The 18,816-nt window shown below is 45.3% G+C and overlaps 1 long non-coding RNA gene across 2 annotated transcripts; it reads right to left on the bottom strand.

The window, feature by feature from the left end:
* Positions 1–11,910: 11,910 nt before the first annotated feature.
* Positions 11,911–14,886, bottom strand: LOC121824786 (uncharacterized). Of its 2 annotated transcripts, XR_013046770.1 has the most exons (3): positions 14,804–14,886; positions 14,068–14,142; positions 11,911–12,152 (listed from the first exon to the last, which is right to left on the bottom strand). It is a non-coding gene; the product is annotated as an uncharacterized LOC121824786 (long non-coding RNA). The 2 variants fall into 2 exon arrangements; XR_006066768.2 differs by lacking the exon at positions 11,911–12,152 and having other exon boundaries at positions 13,266–14,142.
* Positions 14,887–18,816: the final 3,930 nt, after the last annotated feature.

Below are 18,816 nucleotides of genomic sequence, written 5' to 3'. Positions count from 1 at the left end.
TGAGTAAGGAAAAAATAAGGACACTTAACTACCAGTCTTTCCATCCACACCCTAAGCTGAGCACTGGGAAGGAACTGTTTTTCCCAAACTACTTCTTTATTCCTTAGTAGATTTGAGATGGAGTGGGTGCTGGAAAGTCCACTAAAGTGTCCTTCTAGATATGTAAAGGTAAAAGAATGTGACATTAATACTGATATTCATTTCTAATGTAATTTTTGACATAAATATTGTTTTATTTAGGTAGACAAAAAAATAACATTCACGTAAATATTTTTTCACCTCAGCCTTTTGAAAAGAAAGTTTTATATAGAGAGCCTTTATGTTGTAGAATATAGTTTAAGATGTGTTACATTCATTTGTGTTGTGGAACATTTGTTTAATGATGCATAGATGTGTTGCATTCTTTTATATTGCTTTTTTTTTTTTTTTTTTTTTTTAGCTCTGTGAAGCTGTGATACTTTGCCTGTCTAAAACACATGATTGGTCTAATAGTGAGGCAGGAAAGAGATAGTAGGTGGAGCTGCCAAGCAGAGAGACTAAATAGAAGAAGAGGGTGGAGGGGAAAAAAGGAGAAGGAGAGGAGGACTCCAAGGGCCAGCCACCGAGTAACACATGGAGTAAGAAGGAAAAAAAGAGATATAGAATATAGAAAGGTAAAAGCCCAGAGGCAAAAGGTAAACAGGATGATTTAAGAAAAGCTGTCAAGAAACAAGCCAAGCTAAGGTCGAGCATTTATAAGAAAGAATAATACTCTGTATATTTATTTGGGAGCTGGGTGGTGGGCCCCTCAAAGAGTAAAAGTAAAGAAAAAAAACCCTACATCTTTGAAAACATTTTGTGTTAGAGACTGCAAGGAAGCAATAGCCTAAATTTATTCACAAATGAGTGATGTGCCCTAGAAAGAACTGGCCAGGCTGAATTCACACAGACTACAGTCCTTGTCTCCACAGGCAATGCCAGATTTGAAAACAGCATGTCAAAGGCTGTTTCATTTTCTTCCATGAACTAAGTTCAAGATTTCCCATCTGTTCATTAACTCAAAATATTAAAATAATTTGATTCTGTTTTCAAAGCTAAGGGTGTAGGTCTTTAAGCACACCGACTGATGCCTAACCCACTGTTGGCAGGAGTTAGGTCAGAAGTTACAGGAAAACGGTTTCAGAGCAAAAGCCACACCCTGGCCAAAGCAAAACAACCCCTGCTCACCATTCTAATAAGACAGCCACAAAACACAAACAAGTGAGTCAACATCAAGTCTTCAGGGGAGTAGCTGAAAGTGCAGATCCGGATGCATACGAGATGATTATATGAAGAAAACATAATGTAGGTTTTGTTGCAGCTATAAGCCATGAAACTGCCTTATGAAACATGGCTCCATGGTAATTTTGAGAGTTCAGGGAATGAGGTTATCCACCTACCTTGCTTTAAGCAATATTAAGTTTGAATAATCTCAAGAGAGATGGAGATTCTCCTACACTGCAACACTGTTTAAAATGATCCTGTATCATCTACTGTGACATTTCTTCATCCTAAGAGATAGTTCTCAAAGTATGTAATAAAATGAAAGAAAGAACACAAATTCTCTGGAGGCTTTCTTCTGTGGAGAGCTCATTCCACCACCTCACCCCACCCCCACACACAAGAAATGAAAATGAGTAAGATTCAGTCCCTGCCCTCATGGGACCTCTAGTCCAAAAGGATGAATAGAAAAGGTATTATTCTGGTGTTCCGCCTGCCCCGAATTTGTTCTTTTTCTTATGGTTCTAATGGAGACCACCCACTTTCATATTTTAAGGCTTTATTTGTGTTATTTGTAATTATGTGTATGTGAGTGTCTCTATGTGCAAGTGAGGACAGGTGCCTGAGGAAACCAGAGGCCCCAGGTTCCCCTGGAGCTGGTGTCTCAGGTCATTGTAACCTGACTTTGTGGGTGTTGCAAACCTAACTCGGGTCCTCTGAATGAACAGTACATGCTCTTCACCACAGAGGTATCTCTCTGGTGCCCGCCCCCACACACCATTCTTAGCCTGTGAGAGCTCAGTTAGGCTAGCCATAGTACTCCCCTTGTCCCCAGCATGGACTCCTAAGGTGCCAACTGTCTTGGTTTACAGTGAATTGAGGACTTTCCTGGGGTATGAGGTTGTTTTTATATAAAATCAGAAGAGTAATAAACAAATTGGAGTGAGTTAGTCAAAACTGACCCTAGCCTGGCCTGTTGGAGCAATTCCACACCACTGCCCAGAAGAATCCGTTCTATCAAACTTGCTCCAGTCCAGTCCAGAACAGCACCGTCTCGAAACATTGGCTGCAATAATTAGAAAAGTCAGTGTTTCAACACGATTGCTCCGTTGGCAGGCTGTAAGCCTGGAGCTGATCCTGGTCAACCTTGTCCCTGGAAAGGGACGGTCTGCTGGGGTCTAAGCCAAGGCAGAAGAAGCAGAGCCAAGAGTTGGAGCCCAATACTTGAGGACAGTGACTACTCATGTCCAAGTTCCCTAGCAACTTCCTTCTGAAAGCAGTTTGCATGCCTCATAAAGTATTTATCATCATTATTATTATCATTATAGTTATTATTATTGGTGTGTGTGTGTGTGTGTGTGTGTGTGTGTGTGTCACAGTATATGTGAAGGAAGCAGTCAGAGGACAACCTTACACCTTGTCAGAGGCAGAGTCTCTCTTGTGCTGTGTACACCAGGCCATCTGTCCCATGATTTTCCAAGAGTTCACATGTCTCTGCCTCCCAGCTCACCTTAGAAGCATGGGTATCGCAGGTCCTCTAGGCAGCTCCAGATTGTTTGAGTTCTGGGGATTTAAACTCCGGTCATTGGTTGCAGCATGTTTTATCCACTGAACCATCTCCCCAGCTTTTGAGAAACTCTTTTTTTCTAAAATGAGTCAGAACTGAGTTCCTTTTGCTAAAACAGGGATGAAAAAAATCAAACCTATTAGCTTGTCCTATGCCTTCAAGTGAGATAAACGCTCTAAGAGAGGAACGGAAGAGGAAGAGGTTGCATCCAGCTGCAGAATACAGGAAATGAACCTGTGATGTTACAGAGTGATAGCATGTAAGTTAATTAGCCACAGAATATCAAAAATCCTATACAGAGAAACAGAAAGTAGATGCTAAATACAGAAAGAGATCTCCAGAGAAAGAACCCCCCGCCCCTGCGCCTAGGGGAGCAGTCTGTGAAACAGCCTGGCTGCTGCCAGAGCTCCTGGGATGTTTGAGTATGTAGAGCCAGCCGAAGAGGCCTGGGTGGCACCTTAGCAAGTAGCTGACCTCTGGCCCTTGTTGCATGTAAGAAGGAATGGGAGGGCTCACCCCTGCCTTGTGCTTCCAGCAGCCCACGGAATCCAGGACTCTGCAGGAGGAGGACCTCCATTGTATGGGTTCTATACACTACTAAACAAATTTGCTTACAACCAGCCATACAACAGTCTAATTTCATTATGTTTTAATGGGAAAGACACCCCATTTGGAATCTGTGAATAAATAGTATCTCTTCTCAATTTAAAGGCTCTTGACAAAGTGGCTTACTTCTGAATAAAATCTTATGTCTGTAACTTTGTCATCCTATGTCTTCTAGTCATTTGCTTATTCTGTAGTTTTTCCACTGGGGAGACTCTTAAACTGTGGAACTGCAATAACTATTCTACCTAATGGTACAATTAAAGAAATTCTATTTAACACATAAATCTTCCCCTGGGGCCTCCCTGTAATCTCCCAGATGAGTATAGAATATCCCTTAAGATATGTGTCGGTTTAATTCATTTAAGTTTGGACAGATTAATGTGAAACTTAACTAATGCATTTTCCTACTTTGCTTGTTTCTCAGATGTGTTGAGCCATTCATGGCTTCTGTTTAAGCTGTCCCAAATTCCTCCCCGAAGGATTTGCACCCAGCAAATCACGCACAGCATCTGAGAACTTGTGTCTTTCACAAGCCATGCTTTTCAACCACCAAACCTAACATTCTTCAGGCTGACCCACCGGCTACGGGTCAGCCTCTAAAGACTCAGCTGCAACGAAAAACTAGCACCCAAACCAAGATCTTCTCACCTTCCACACCCACCTGGTGTGTCTCCAGCACTTGGGCATTCTTGCCTTAAGATATTTCACTATCGTGCTGGTTTGAGTGAGGAATGTCTCTCATAGGCTCATGTGTTTGAACACTTGGCCCCAGGTTGGTGGTGCCATTTGGGAAGGTTCTAGAACAATGTCTCTCAATCTTCCTAGTGCTGCAACCCTTTAATATAGTTCCTCATGTTGTGGAATGTTGCTGCTTCATGACTATCATTTTGCTACTGTGATGAATCATAATATAAATGATTGTGTTTTCTGATGGGTCTGGGGGTCACAGCCCACAGGTTGAGAACCATTGTTATAGATCCTTTTAGGAGACGAAACCTTGGTAGAGAAAGCATGTCACTAGAGGTGGGCTTTAGGAGTTTGTAGTCTCACCCCACTTCCAGTTCACTTTCTGCATGGGATTGAAGATGTGACCCCTCAGCTGCCTGCTCCAGCTACCCACTGCCATGCCTCCCCACACATATGGACTTTCCGTCTGGAACTGCAAGCTAAGATAAACTCTTTTGGCCAGAAGCCGCTTTGGTCATGGTGTTTTATTACAGCAAGAGCAAAATAACTAACAGTTATCATCTCTCCATTTCTGCTAGAGTCACCCCATGATTTCCAGACAGCTCTCTCCCCAGCCATCCCCAAACTTCATAATCATTTCCATGTCATTTGTACACTCACATCCCCCTTCAATCACTTATGTCACACACACACACACACACACACACACACACACACACACACACACACACACCCTACCAAACAAAGTCCCACATGTTGTGTGGCTCACAGCAATAGAAATTGCTAGAATTCTAAGACAAAAGTGTCAGTAAGCTTTGGAGGGCCTCTCCATGGCTTGCGTGTGGCCATTGTGTGGGCTAGCTTTTGTCAACTTGGTAGAAAATGGAGTCATCTGAGGAGAGGGCAGCTCAACTGATAAAAACACTAGTCATATTGGCCCATGGGCATCTGTGTGGTATGTTCTTGACTGATGGTTGATGTGGAAGGGTCCAATCCACTGTGGGTAGTGCCACCCCTGCACAGGTGTTCCTGGATGCTATAAGAAAGCAGCTAGAGCAAGTCCATAAACAGGGTCCCCCATGGCTTCCAGTTCAGTTCTTGCGTCCAGGTTCTTACTTCGAGTTTCTGCCCCAACTCTTTTATGATGGAATAAATCCTTTCCTCCCCGAGTTGCTTTTGACCATGGTGTTTTATCACAGCAACAGAAAGCACACTAAAATAGCCATCTGTCATGTCTACACAGTGTTTTTCCTTAATATCTTCCTTTGAGATCTGTAGTCTCCTAAAGGACTGCTTTAGTTACCTCTTTAAAGGTGCAATCTCTAAATAGAGTTACATACAAAGATACTCAGCATCGGAACTTCATCCTATGAATTTTAGGTGGGTGCGAATGTAATTCAGCCCACAGCATTACGCCCCCCCCCCCAAAAAAAAAAACACTGGCCAGTCTGCTTGCCAACATGATTTAAATGCTTGCAATGTGACCTGCCTCTTGTCTATAACCCACACAAGCTGGTGAGTCTCATCTAACCACCGGCTTGCTGTCCGAACCCACTGATTTTGCCTGGGTGACTGACCTTTGTGCTAAAGAAGTCCTTGGCTGCCCAGCCCCGCAGCCTGTCCGCTGACGTCACAAGCTTACAATGCTACCCTAGAACTTGCTTCCCACCTCCTTCCAGCCACGCTTCCTCCACTCCTCTCCTTCCCTGGACCCTGATGTACCTGTCTCCCCAGTTCCTGCTTCCTTTCCTGCTGCTCGCTGTCTGGTCTCTACCATGAAAGCAGAAGAGCTTTGCAATTACAAATTCACTTCCTATGCCTCATCGTCTCTCATCACCTTCAAATTATCTTCTTTATTCTTAGTAATTTTATACACGTATACAGAGATAAATGACCATGTCCACCCTTCATTTCCCTTCCCAACTTCCCTGTACCCCTTTTTCAGCAGCCAACTGCTAATAGTTCCTCAGTGGAGGGGTAGGACTTGGAGATGAAATCATCCCGGTCTATTCAGGAATTTTTTTTCTAGTTTTATCCTATGCAGGTTACCACAGTTGGTGTGAGCTCATGATTATGGAGGCCATGCCATATCCAGAAGACATCATTTCAACACTTCTCCCCATCCCCCAGCTCTGATATTAGTTCCTCCTCTTCGTCCAAGCTGATGAGTCCCTGAGCCTTGCCTGGGGGTGCAGGGGGACTTGATGTCCCATTCAGGGCTGAGCACTCTCTCTAATTCTCAGCACGTTGATGAGGCATGTGTCTCTGCATTGACTGCTGCCCACTGCAAAAGAAGCTTTTCTAGCCGAGGTTAGGGGTAGCCCGGGTTTATGGGTGTGAACATACATATTTAGAAGGCAGTTTGACAACGTCACCATTGAGCAAAATGACAATAGTAGGTTCTATCCCAGAGCCCGACCTCTCTCACCATGGACTTTTGACCAGTGTTACTGTGTCAGGAATGAAAGTCCCCCTCCCCCGTGGAGTCTCCCCCAAATCCAATTAGTTACCCCATAACAACCTTTCATGATTGCTTCAGGGGTCACGTCTTGTCTGGAAGGGTGGTATTGTAGCATGCAGGCTCCTGTGTTGGGCAACACCATTGATGTCTTCCCCTCCAGCAGGGAGGAGTCTCCTTGTTGGTTTTCTACATGGCTGATGCCCCCATGTAGTCTGATCTGAGTATTTTTCTCCAGTTTGCTGCTATATACCATCATCCTTAACAGACAGCCTCTTCCTCATTTCAGCTTCAGAACCTTTGCCCTCATTCCACGGTCAGTTTGCCTCTGTGTGCAGCTCTGTGGGTCTCCCCTGCTGCATGCAGTAAATCTCCATTTTCATAGAAATTATCTTGGTAAAATGTTAATGATTTTACTTGTTTTAAAGGCAGCCATTTTCAATTCATAAAAATAAAATTTCCTCTGCCCTTACAGTAGCCAGGGTCTGAGTTGATTTCCATAGCTTCTGATACCATTGAAGGCCATGATGATGCCAGGGGTCTGGGCCGCTACCTGGGGCCATGTTGGCATCCAAGGAACACACTGCCACAGGACCATGCCAAACAAGGAGGCCTACGCTTCCACCTGGGGCCATGGTGTTCTCCCAGCCAGGACTGCTATGGAGGGCCGGAGGGCCATGTCTGGTGCCATGCCTTGACAACAGCCAGGCACTGAGTTGATGTCAGTGGCCCCTGTTACTGAGGGCTGTACAAATGCCTGGGGTCTGGTCAGGCATCTGAGACCATGTTGGTGTCCGAGAGCCATGCTGATCTGGATAACCTGTACTGCCACTAGGGACATGGTAATGCTTGTGCCCAGGCCCATGTCTGGGTCTGTAGTTCAGTTGTGGCTGGGGTCTGTGTTGATGGCCTGTGTTACCATTGGGGTCACAGGAACCAAGTGTGTTGAAACCTGATGGCCATGGGGGCTGGCTACACCCCTCGCTGGCAGGCAGTGGGGTAGCCGGCCCTGCCCCTTGCTGGATACTGCAGCAGGAGAGCTGGCCCCACAATCAGGATAGATGGCCTCACCCCTCACTACAGGCATGCACGTCACCTCACCTAGGTAACACACTAGAGCTGACCCTGTTGTCAGGGATGCAGGTGGACCCACCCTGAGGGCTTAAGAACTGCAGAGCTGACCCCAACCCCCTTATGGGCCATGTGGTGGCCCACCTCGTGCTATCTGTAGCAGGCAGTTGAGATGGCTGGCCCCAGGGTCACAAAGTTGGAGAGCCAGCCTTGTCCCTCACTGGCTGCAGCACTCAGGAGAACAGGCCCTGCACCTCACCTAGGCAGTGCGCTAGAGCTGACCCTGTTGGCAGAGGCACAGATAAGCTGCCCTGAGGTCATGAGAGCAGGAGAGCTGACCACCCCCTTGTTCGTCCCTACAGCAATGGAGAGAGAAGGCCCTTCATCTTGCCTGGGCAAGACAATGGAGCTGGCCCAGGGGGTGTGAGTGTAGGTGAGATTGAGCCAGACCAAGGGCCTGAAAGCATGAACTACCCCCACCCCCTGATTCTTGCTTCAGGCTGCTTGGGTGGGCGGACCAAGGCAGTGCTGGGGAGCTCACCTGGGTGGTGACCATGGGGGAAAGCTGGAGGGCTGACCAGTCCTGCTACCATCCAGACCCAGAACCAGGACCAGGAGTTGGCCCATCCCAACATCCACCTCATCTATGAACTGTTGGAGCAGGTGAAGGGGATGAACCTACAGATCCAAAACTGCAGGATCTCCACGACACAGGGCAACATTAGGCTATCCAAGAGGAGCCCCAATGCCAGCCCATTATCGGTGGTGTGGCAGCAGCCAGGGGCCTCGAACCAGACCAAAGACACATAGCAATGAACATTTGCAAGTGAAGATGAATGGAGTAAGGGATTAACCGTGTAACTCAGTGGGCCACACTACAGCTTCCATGACAAGAGTCTTCTTCTTTTTGTTTTTTTGTTTTGGTTCTTTTTGTTTGTTTGCTTTGTTTTGTTTGTTTGTCTGTATTGTTGTTTTTTTACATTTTGTTTTGTTTTGAGGGGAAGCTTGCAAGGGCAGAGGGCAGATGCAGGGGCCTGAGAAGATCAGGGTGGGATCAGGGTCATGATATGAAGTCTGCAAAGAATCAATAAAAGTTAAAAAAAATTACAGGGATACAATTGGTAACAATTTTTTTATGGTAAGGTAGACCAAGCTAGAAGACTATTTATGACCAAATGATTTTCAGAAAAAAATCATACATGACTTTTAGAAGCCATTTTTTTAAAAAAAAATCTTAAATATGGATTTTGCCAAAACTAGTTATGTGATTCTAGGCATATTAATCTCTTGAGTTTCTGTTAATTCCCTTAGAAAACAGAAACATTGGGTGTGCCATCCTAAAAGGATGGGTGACATATTAAACATGCTCAAATGAGAGAATATTTGAGCAATCACAGGCAAGAGATCTGATAACCCACCTGAATATTTTCATAATAGTTCTGAGTATGTCTCTGTAGTGGTAGCCATTCCAGCTTTGATCTGGAAGTTCCAACCCCCATTGAGGCTTCGGTAACTGTCACGCCAAGAGAGGACTCTGAAGACCCGAGATCCAGATGCACCGTCTCTCTTGGTTCCTGGACCCTGGATGCTGGAGGTAGACTGAGCAAAGTTCTTCAGAGAACACCGCTGGACTGCGCTACGTCTTTCCCAGACCCTGCAACCTACCGATCCCTTCATTTGTAAGTTACGCCACTAAATAAACCTCCCTTTTAACTACGTGGAGTGGCCTTAATAATTTCACCAATATGTCTCCACCACGGAGGCAGGTAAGCATAATCAGTGATTCTTTTCATGGTATTGTTGTTAGACTTCCTTCCAATCTTCATTTCCTTTCTTTGATTTTTACTCTTTATGTCAAATAAGTGCCTTCTGGAATAAAGTGATCTCGTGGGAATACAGTTCAAAGTAGCAGCTCATCCTTCATCTATGTGCCTCATGCTTGAAAAGTTCACTTAGAAATTCTACAGTGCTTTGGACTCTGATTATATATATAATGTATATATTATAAAATACATAATAATTGCAATTATATAATATATTGAATTCTTTTAAACCCTTAATTAGGTGGTGTGGGAACCTATGTTGAATTTTAAGTTTTAATTACTATGCCTTAGAGATCCATGAAACAAAAGTGCCTCTGGTCTGCAAGCCCCTTGCCCAAGGACGGATAGGTTCCTGAACTGCTTGAGACTATTGTCTATGTAAGATAACAAGTCACATGTTCTCACGCCCCTAAACAAGTTTGTTTGACCCACATGCACCAGGTGTGCTTGATCACATGTATGTGGGAGGTTCACAGGCAGGAAATACGTCAGGATGTATGCCTGCCCCTGATTGGACCTGATGGGAAGTACTTTAAGTCCCTGCAAACTGTGATTTCTGGGCCATTTCCTGGGAACCCTGGTATGGACCTGGCCAGAACCCATCCACTTGGTCAGTATTTAATTAAAACTTGCTTCAGATTTGACTTTAAACTGCGATAGTGGTCTTATTCTCAACCCGTGGGATTAACAGTGGGTCAGTTTAAAACTAAGGGATCAGAAATGTTAAAACAAACAAAACAAAAACAAAACAAACAATCAAAAATCTGGGTGTGGGTGCCTTTAATCCCAGCACTCAGGAGGCACAGGCAGGTGGGTCTTTTAAGGCCAACCTGGTCTACAGAGTGAGTTTCAAAACAGCAAAGGCTGCACAGAGAAACCCTATCTCAAAAAACTACAAAGAAAGGAGAGAGAGAGAGAGAGAGAGAGAGAGAGAGAGAGAGAGAGAGAGAGAGGGAGGGAGGGAGGGAGGGAGGGAGGGAGGGAGGGAGGGAGGGAGGGAGGGAGGGAGGGAGGGAGTGAGGGAGATGTTAAAACATCCCAGAACGTAGGTTTTTGTTTCTATCACCACACTCTCCAACCTTTACCCACCATACACACTTTTTCCCCTTCTGGAATCTTCAGTATGTCTAGAATTAACCCAGAGGAAACCTAAAAATCTCCCAAGGGTGGGATACTGTAAGCAATGGTGATTTCTAAGGACAGTTAGAACTAGACCAAGAGGGCTGACTTACCACTGAAGTACAGAATGATAGGGCTCAGATTCTCCAAACCTTCCTTCCTTCCTTCCTTCCTTCCTTCCTTCCTTCCTTCCTTCCTTCCTTCCTTCCTTCCTTCCTTCCTCCCTTCCTCCCTTCCTCACTCCTTCCCTCCCTCCCTCCCTTCTTTCTTTCTTTCTTTTTGCCAGATATGGTGGAGCATGCCTGTGATCCTGTTATGGTGGAACATGCCTGTAATCCTGACATGGTGGAGCATGCCTGTAATCCTGACATGGTGGAACATGCCTGTAATCCTGAGATGGTGGAGCATGCCTGTAATCCTGACATGGTGGAGCATGCCTGTAATCCTGACATGGTGGATCATGCCTGTAATCCTGACATGGTGGAGCATGCCTGTAATCCTGAGATGGTGGATCATGCCTGTAATCCTGAGATGGTGGAGCATGCCTGTAATCCTGAGATGGTGGAGCATGCCTGTAATCCTGACATGGTGGAGCATGCCTGTGTTAGTTATTTAGCTGCGTTGTGTTCTTACCCTGCAAGGAAGTGTCACGAAACACGACAGAATCTGCTTATAAGAGTTTATTAGAGATAAAGGGATAGAGAGTGCGCAGGCCTGTGGGAGAGACACGTGAGTGGAGATGAGAAAGAGAAGAAGAGAGAAGAGAGAACCAGGAATATGGCGCTCCGCTTTAAAACCGGCTGGGGGCATGGCCAGGTTATGTCACTACTCCACGCATGTGTGTAGATCACATGGTCACGTTGCACACTTACGTGGCCATGAAACGTCACGGATCCTGGTTACATGAGATGCCTTGACCTGGAACTTGCTAGGCAGAGGTGTCCAGGTCCGCCGGATATCCTGGTTACGAGAGACGCCCTGACCCGGAAATGCCTATCCTGACCTGGAATTGGCTAGGCGGAAGTGTCCGCCTGGTATATGCGACCGTGGGGGCGTGTTGTGAACCCTTCAGCCTGTAATCCTGACATGGTGGAACATGCCTGTAATCCTGACATGGTAGAGCATGCCTGTAATCCAGATATGGTGGAGCATGCCTGTAATCCTGACATGGTGGAACATGCCTGTAATCCTGACATAGTGGAGCATACCTGTGATCCCATGAGACTGAGCTGGCGGTTAAGCACTCAAAACCAGATGATTGCAGAAGGAGAACCTGTCTTGAAAAACTAAAAACTAAAGAAAAACAAAAGCAAAAATAATGACGAACCCTACTTTTCCTTATTTAATTTAATTTTTTAGAGTGTGTATGTCCGTGTGTAGGATTAGATGCACATGAGTGTGAGTGCCCTTGGAGGCTGGAAGAGAGCGACAAAGCCCTTAGACCTGGAGTGACAGGCAGGGGTAAGCTGCTTCATGTGGGTGCCGAGAACAAACACAGGTCCTCTGGGAGAACAGGAAAACAGTCTCAAGCACTGAGCCATTTCTTCAGCCCCAGTTTTCCTTCTTCACGCCAACATGGTCTCTAGATAGAAAGACAGGATGAGGGCTGGAAGCCAGGTCAATTGTTATGTAACCATAGACACCTGGGGCTGCACTGGTCCAGCCTAACAATGGTCATCACCCTTAGCTAGATACACATTGCCACTCCCTTGACCATGAATGCCATTGTTACCCTTTTGTACTAACCGTCCAGGCCCTGAGACAATCCCCACATGTTTACAGAATATAAACTAGCAAGAACTGGAGGGGCAGGAAGCAGCCACGGCTTTCCAGCAGTGACTATATGTTTTGATGATTACACACCGGCGATCTTGAGAGTCACCTCAGGACAATGACTGGGAATGAATGCTGTATTGCCCAGTTTTAGGTCAACATGACACTAGGTGGAGTCATTTGGGAAGAGGGAACCTCAACTGAGAAAATGCCCCCACCACAGTGCCCTGTGGGCAAACCCGTGGAGCCTTTTCTTGACTAATGATTGATGTGGGAGGACCCAGCTCACTGTGGTGGTGCAATCCATGGACAGGTGTTCCTGGATGGCATAAGCAGGCTGAGCAAGCCATAGGAAGCAGCTAGTAAGCCGTGTTACAGAATACTCCTTTACACTGTGTGAAGATGCGTCCCTGTGATTGGTTTCATAAAGAGCTGAATGGCCATTAGCTGGGCAGGGAGAGGTTAGGTGGGACTTCTGGGGAAAGAGAGCTCTGGGAAGAAGAAAGGAGGAGTCGTCAGCCGGACAGAGAGGAAGCAGGATGGTCAGTACAGAGTCAAGGTCACCGAGCCACGTAAAAGAACGTCAATTAAAACATATGGATTAATTTAAGTTATAAGAACTACTTAGGAACAAGCCTAAGCTAAGACCGAGCTTTCATAACTAATAATAAGTCTCTGTGTCATGATTTGGGGGCTGGTGGTCCAAAAAAGCCTGCTCCGAAGCAATGTTCCTCCGTGGCTTCTGCTCCAGTTCCCGCCTTCAGGTTCCTGCCTTGGCTGAGTTCCTACCCGATTTCCTTCGCTAACGATGAGTAAGAGTGTGGTGGTATAAACCAAATAAACCCTTTCCTCTCCAGGCTCTTTGCTCATGGTGTTTATCACAGCAATAAAACCCCACACTACGACAAGTGCTTTCTATGAAGCAGGTGGGCACAAGGAGAATTTTATATTCTTTTATATTATTCTTTTTTCCATATATCCAAACAATACATTGAGGTAAGGGTATACAAGGTGCTGACGATTGAAAACAGGACTTGGTGCAAATCAGGCAAGTGCTTGGCCCTCGAGCTACACCACCAGCCCCTTTCTTGCATAAATTAAAATGAAAAAGTATAGACAGTGATTTAAAACAAAGAATAAAATGATTGTTCACACACAGCACCGGTTCATTAAAGTCCTCAATAAATTGCTGCCCCGGTCTTCTTAGCAACAAGACTGAGACCTGGTGGGTCAGAAGTGGGGATAGGGGAAATCTGTAGTCCGGTCAGAATGGCTCCTGCCGTCCCCTAACGGTACACATGATGTCATAGGCCACCCTCCGGCAGCACCGTGCACAGGCAATGCCAGGGCAAAGTCACAGAGGTTCGTAACTTAGGGCAGATTCCAGAACCATTGTCTTGAGTCAGTTTCCTTATCTTTAAAATGGGTATAAGGGTAATGATAGCACTCCCAAGTGATCCAGAGACTTCTCATTTGGTTTAAGTTTTTTTTTTTTTTTTTTTTTTTTATCTTGGCCACTTGACATTTCCACACATTACAGCTGCAACCTCATGCTTGAAGACCGAAAGAAGGTAGAGTTCCGGGCAGGCAACGAAGCGTGGGTTGGGACGAGTTAACAAAGGGAAGCATGATGTCACAGCCCATATCTGCCTGGCTTCTTTGCAGAACCGACACTATGACCTGAATAGCACCACGGCAAGGTGGGGAGCTGGCTGGCAACTCACCAGCATGGTTAAAGAGAGTGCCAAGCCTCATCTTCACCACAAGCTTTCACCAGGATGGTCCCGGTTCTGCCGCTCCTGTCAAGGAGGATATATGTGGGTCAGTGACTTCCCCCTCTCCGGAGCACGCAGCAAACCCCGGCTGCGAGGCCAGTGGACCTTCACAGCCCCCATAATGCATCTTTTCCCCTAGTTTTAAAGATGTACATAATCTTTGCATATTCGAGAAATATACAGAAACGAAAGTAAAATTATCCCACAGTCCTCTCACCCAGAGATACAGCTCACGACAAGGTTCTCTCTGTGCATTTTTTCTAAAAAGTGTACTTTGGTTACTTTTTAATTTCCATATGAATACAGGAAAAAACTACTGCCCATGCCTGTGTCAGGGTGCAATGATATTCTTTCTAGAAAGTTCTGGCTTCCTGTGGAGGTTGCCTCACTCCAGGAAGCTGTGACGGACCCAACTGATCGCCCACAGCTCTGAAAAAAGTGGTGGCGTCCCTTGCCCCCGCCCCTTGCTGCAGATAAACCCCAAGCAGAGTCCGCCACCTGCCCTGGGGTAAACTCTGCATCTTTCCCAGGTTTGGTCTTTGAGCTGCTACTAACCTGACTTCAGCCGGTTTCTGCCCCTTTCTCTAATAAGATAAAATTCTAAAATCCAAATCTTGCGGTGAAGCCTGTCTAGGAAGCTTTGTGACGTTTCTAATCATCGTTTAACTACATTCTTTGCCCTCACCTCCATCTGACCCTGCACCCAGGAAGGGGAGCACCCCGTGGCCGGTGCCCACACCTGGCTGGCTGGGCTCTGGAGCCTTCTTCCCAGCTTAGCACCTCAGAGCTGGGCGGCTGTGCCCCTGCAGCCGGCCCTGCTTCGCACACAAAGAACAATCAGTACTCTGTTCTCAGTTAGTGTGCACCCCAGCCCTTGGGGCAGGCACAGGCTCCCTCCTGTCCTTGTCCTCCTGTCCTCTAACTTCCTAGTCCTCTGGGTGCTGACAGCTGGGAGCTGGGACGGCAGCGAGCAGAACACACAGAAACAAGAAATCACCTTGCGGTCGCCGACGGACAGGCTGCTGAGAACTTCCGGGACAACAGTCCTTGAAAAGGCCATGACTCCTCTCACTTCCCATAGCTGGAATAAACAAAGACATGCTGACATAATTCTGCTTTGTTTTTCTTTTCTCTTGTTTTGTTTTAATACCCCAGAGACTCCTTCAACGCTGCTTCTTGAAATATCTAACATAAAGCTTTTGGCATCTGCCCGAAGCACATGTTGGCACTGCCTAGAAGGAAATAATTACAGGATTAGAATAATTTCAACCGATGAGATCTCATCGTTCTCATAGTCTAAAACTGAAGTGTTTTGATGATCTAAACCCAAAGTGTTCTAGTTTTCTTCATTAAAATTTAATTGTGTGTCTGTGTATGGGTGTGTGCATGTGTGTGTGGGTGCCCAGGAAGGCCAGAGGAGTTGTGGGCTGCCCAGTGTGAGTGCCCAGAAAGGAACTGGGTTCCTTTATAAGGGCAATATTCCATTTTTGTCTCTGAGCCATTGTTCCAGCATCTAAAGTTTGTTCCGTTTTAATGTGAAGTTATTGATTCATCACACTTTGATAATGATCTTTTAGAACTGAAATAAACAGGAAGTCTGCTCCGAACTGCACCCATAAAGAAAGCTATATTTTGTTTGAAGATGATTTTTTAATACATTAAAAGAAATTTAAGATCTGGTTATGTAAAATTTCCACCAAAGGGAGAATTTTAAAATCCAACTCTCAGGGCTAGAGACATGGCTCAGAGCACTTGCTTCACTTCCAGGGTCTAGAATTTAGTTTCAGCACTCACATGGCAGCTCACAATGGTTTGGAATTTCTGTTCCAGGGCAGTCCATGTCCCCTTCTGGCCTTCATGGCCACCAGGAACACAAGTGGTACATAGACATATGTACAGGTACATGTATATGAAAAGTAAAACCAAACATATGTGCATACACAAATACACTCAGATACAAAAATTAAAAATAAAGTTAAAAATAAAGTGAAGTTAAAACTACAGATCCCCAGGCCTCCTTTCTACACATCCCTCCATGCTGAGCCATTTGGCCTAAGGTAGGCCACATCCCCAGGCTCTTAAAATCTCCCGATGGTTCTAATGGGAAGCTAACTTTCAGGGCTGGAGCTCACCGACCCAGAAGACCTTCAAGGGACAGAGTGTGGTTCCGAGCACCCACATCGGATGGCTCACAATTGCCCATAGCTCCAGTTCCAGGGGATCTAAGCCCTCCTCATCCCTCCAAAGGTAGCTTCACGCATGTGGTGCGCATACATACACGCAGGCATACACACATATGCAAAACAAATCTTGAAAAAGGAAAGAAACCTGCTTTGGCTCCAGGAAGAAGTCTGCACCCTCAGCACTAATTAGGTCAATGACCGAAACATCTGCAGGTCTTCACATTCAATTTTCTGAAATATACATATTTACCAGAACAGAGGGGGAAAGTCAAGACTGTGTACAACATAACAACTCCAGAGACTCTCTCTAGGGAAATGCATTACGTGTAAAGGTACATGTCCTTTATATTTCTCTATGGAATTTTTTCAATGAGATTTTTTTTTTGGTCATAATTTCACAAATGAATTCCTCTGATGTTATACTTCTGTTGTCATTTTATCTAAATCAATCTGCATCTTTAATACTCAAAAAAAAAGGATAGCTTCAAATAAACTAATAGAGAACCTGAGTTTGATCCAGCACCCACATTAAAGTTAAGTGTAGCAGTGCATGTCCATAACCCCAGTTCCAAGGGGCCAGAGGCAGGCAGATCCTGGGGTCTCCCAGATCAGCCAGACTATCTAATGCACCAGGCTGCACATCCGTGTGAGACTCTGTCTCAGAAACAAGCCACTGAAGTAGACACCCAATGTTGACCTGTAGCCTCGGCATTTACGTGCATGGGGTCATACATCTACACTCAGACATGCACACACACACACACAGAGAGAGAGAGAGAGAGAGAGAGAGAGAGAGAGAGAGAGAGAGAGAGAGAAATCAGTGTGCACACAGCCATACAGCACACACACAAACACAGAAATAAGTATGCACACAGCCATACAGCACACACACAAACACAGAAATAAGTGTATAGACAAGTAAAGAATATAAAGAATAACATGTGCTTTGTTCTGAGTTAAAGCACATGTGTGCCTGCAACCCAGAGAGTCCTGTTGAGAAATAGAACATTCCACCTCCCTGAAAGCTCCCCACTTGACCCATTAAATCATCTCTCTCCAGGCAATCACTGTTGTATCTTGGTTAAAATTATAGATTTGTTCCCTCTTATATATAAAAGAAATATAGTCGATCACATTGTAAGTTTTCCTTTGCATCTGATGTTTCTCTTAATATAAAGCATACGTTTATCTGTATTTATCCATGATGGCAACCTCATGGGAGAATGTGAGCCGGTCGAGCCAGCATCCCATGGCACAGAGTAGGGGGCATCAAATGTTACAGACACACCATGACTCATGGATCAATTCACCAGTTAATACAATCTGAGCAGGTTTCAGTTTGGGGCTATTATGAACTAAAATGTCTTGTGCTGACCTTTTTGCAGACATGTGTTTTCATGCTTGTTTGATAAATATTTAGACTTGAAACTGCTGGGTTATGGATAGGTAGGTGGATGATATAAAAATGTTTTTTAAACCTTCACAATGAGACCATAGCTCACAGACAAACAAGCTCAGAAACTTGGCACATTTTTCCCAAAGCAGCTGCAGCATTTTACATTTCCACCAAGAGTATGCAAGGTCCTAGGTCCTTGAGCATCCTTGTGTACACTTGGTGTTGTCCATTTTTAAATTTTAGCCATCTTGGTGGGAGGCAGGTGCTACTTCACCAGGATGGTTAGTTATACTAGTTGATTTGCCACAATCTGTTGCTGGAGGGCTTCTCTCCAGGTTCCACCAATCCCCGCAGTCCCACAATCCACGTATAAAATAATCACTCAGACGCTTTTATTACTTATAAACTGTATGGCCATGGCAGGCTTCTTGCTAACTGTTCTTATATCTTAAATTAACCCATTTCTATAAATCTATACCTTGCCACGTGGCTGGTGGCTTACCGGCATCTTTACATGCTGCTTATCCTGGTGGTGGCTGCAGTGTCTCTCTTCCTTCTTCCTGTTTCCCCAATTTTCCTCTCTCCTTGTCCCGCCTATACTTCCTGCCTGGTCACTGGCCATCAGTGTTTTATTTATATAGAGTGATATCCACAGCACTTCCCCTTTTCTTCTTTTTTTTTAAAAAGGAATGTTTTTAACTTTAACATGGTAAAAGTACATATAACAAAACAATTATTGAGCAAGAATTACAGTTACAATATTAAAGAAGATGTCTGTAGTGGGTAGCCATTCCAGCTTGGATCTGGAAGTTCCAACCCCCATTGAGACTCTGGCAACTGTCACGCCTACGACAATCTAGTATCCCCTGTGCAGAGAATCTTGGTGAGGGACTGTGTAACTCAGACTGCCCTCTGGGTAAATCTATGGGAGGATAGTCTGGATTGTGTCCACTGCTGTGGGAAGACCCAGCCCACTGTGCATCATGTCATTCCCTGGGACTGGGTTCTGGACTGTATGAGAGTAGAAAAAGTAAGCTAGCAGAGTATCCAGGCATACATTCATTTTTTCTCTACTCCAGATGTGGATGGGGCCAATTTAAGTTCCTGCCTCGACTTCCC

This window comes from Peromyscus maniculatus, chromosome 21 (assembly GCF_049852395.1).
Source record: "Peromyscus maniculatus bairdii isolate BWxNUB_F1_BW_parent chromosome 21, HU_Pman_BW_mat_3.1, whole genome shotgun sequence".
NCBI lineage: Eukaryota > Metazoa > Chordata > Mammalia > Rodentia > Cricetidae > Peromyscus > Peromyscus maniculatus.
The sequence above is the reverse complement of the archived record's forward strand: the minus strand, read 5'-3'. Positions and strand labels throughout refer to the sequence as shown.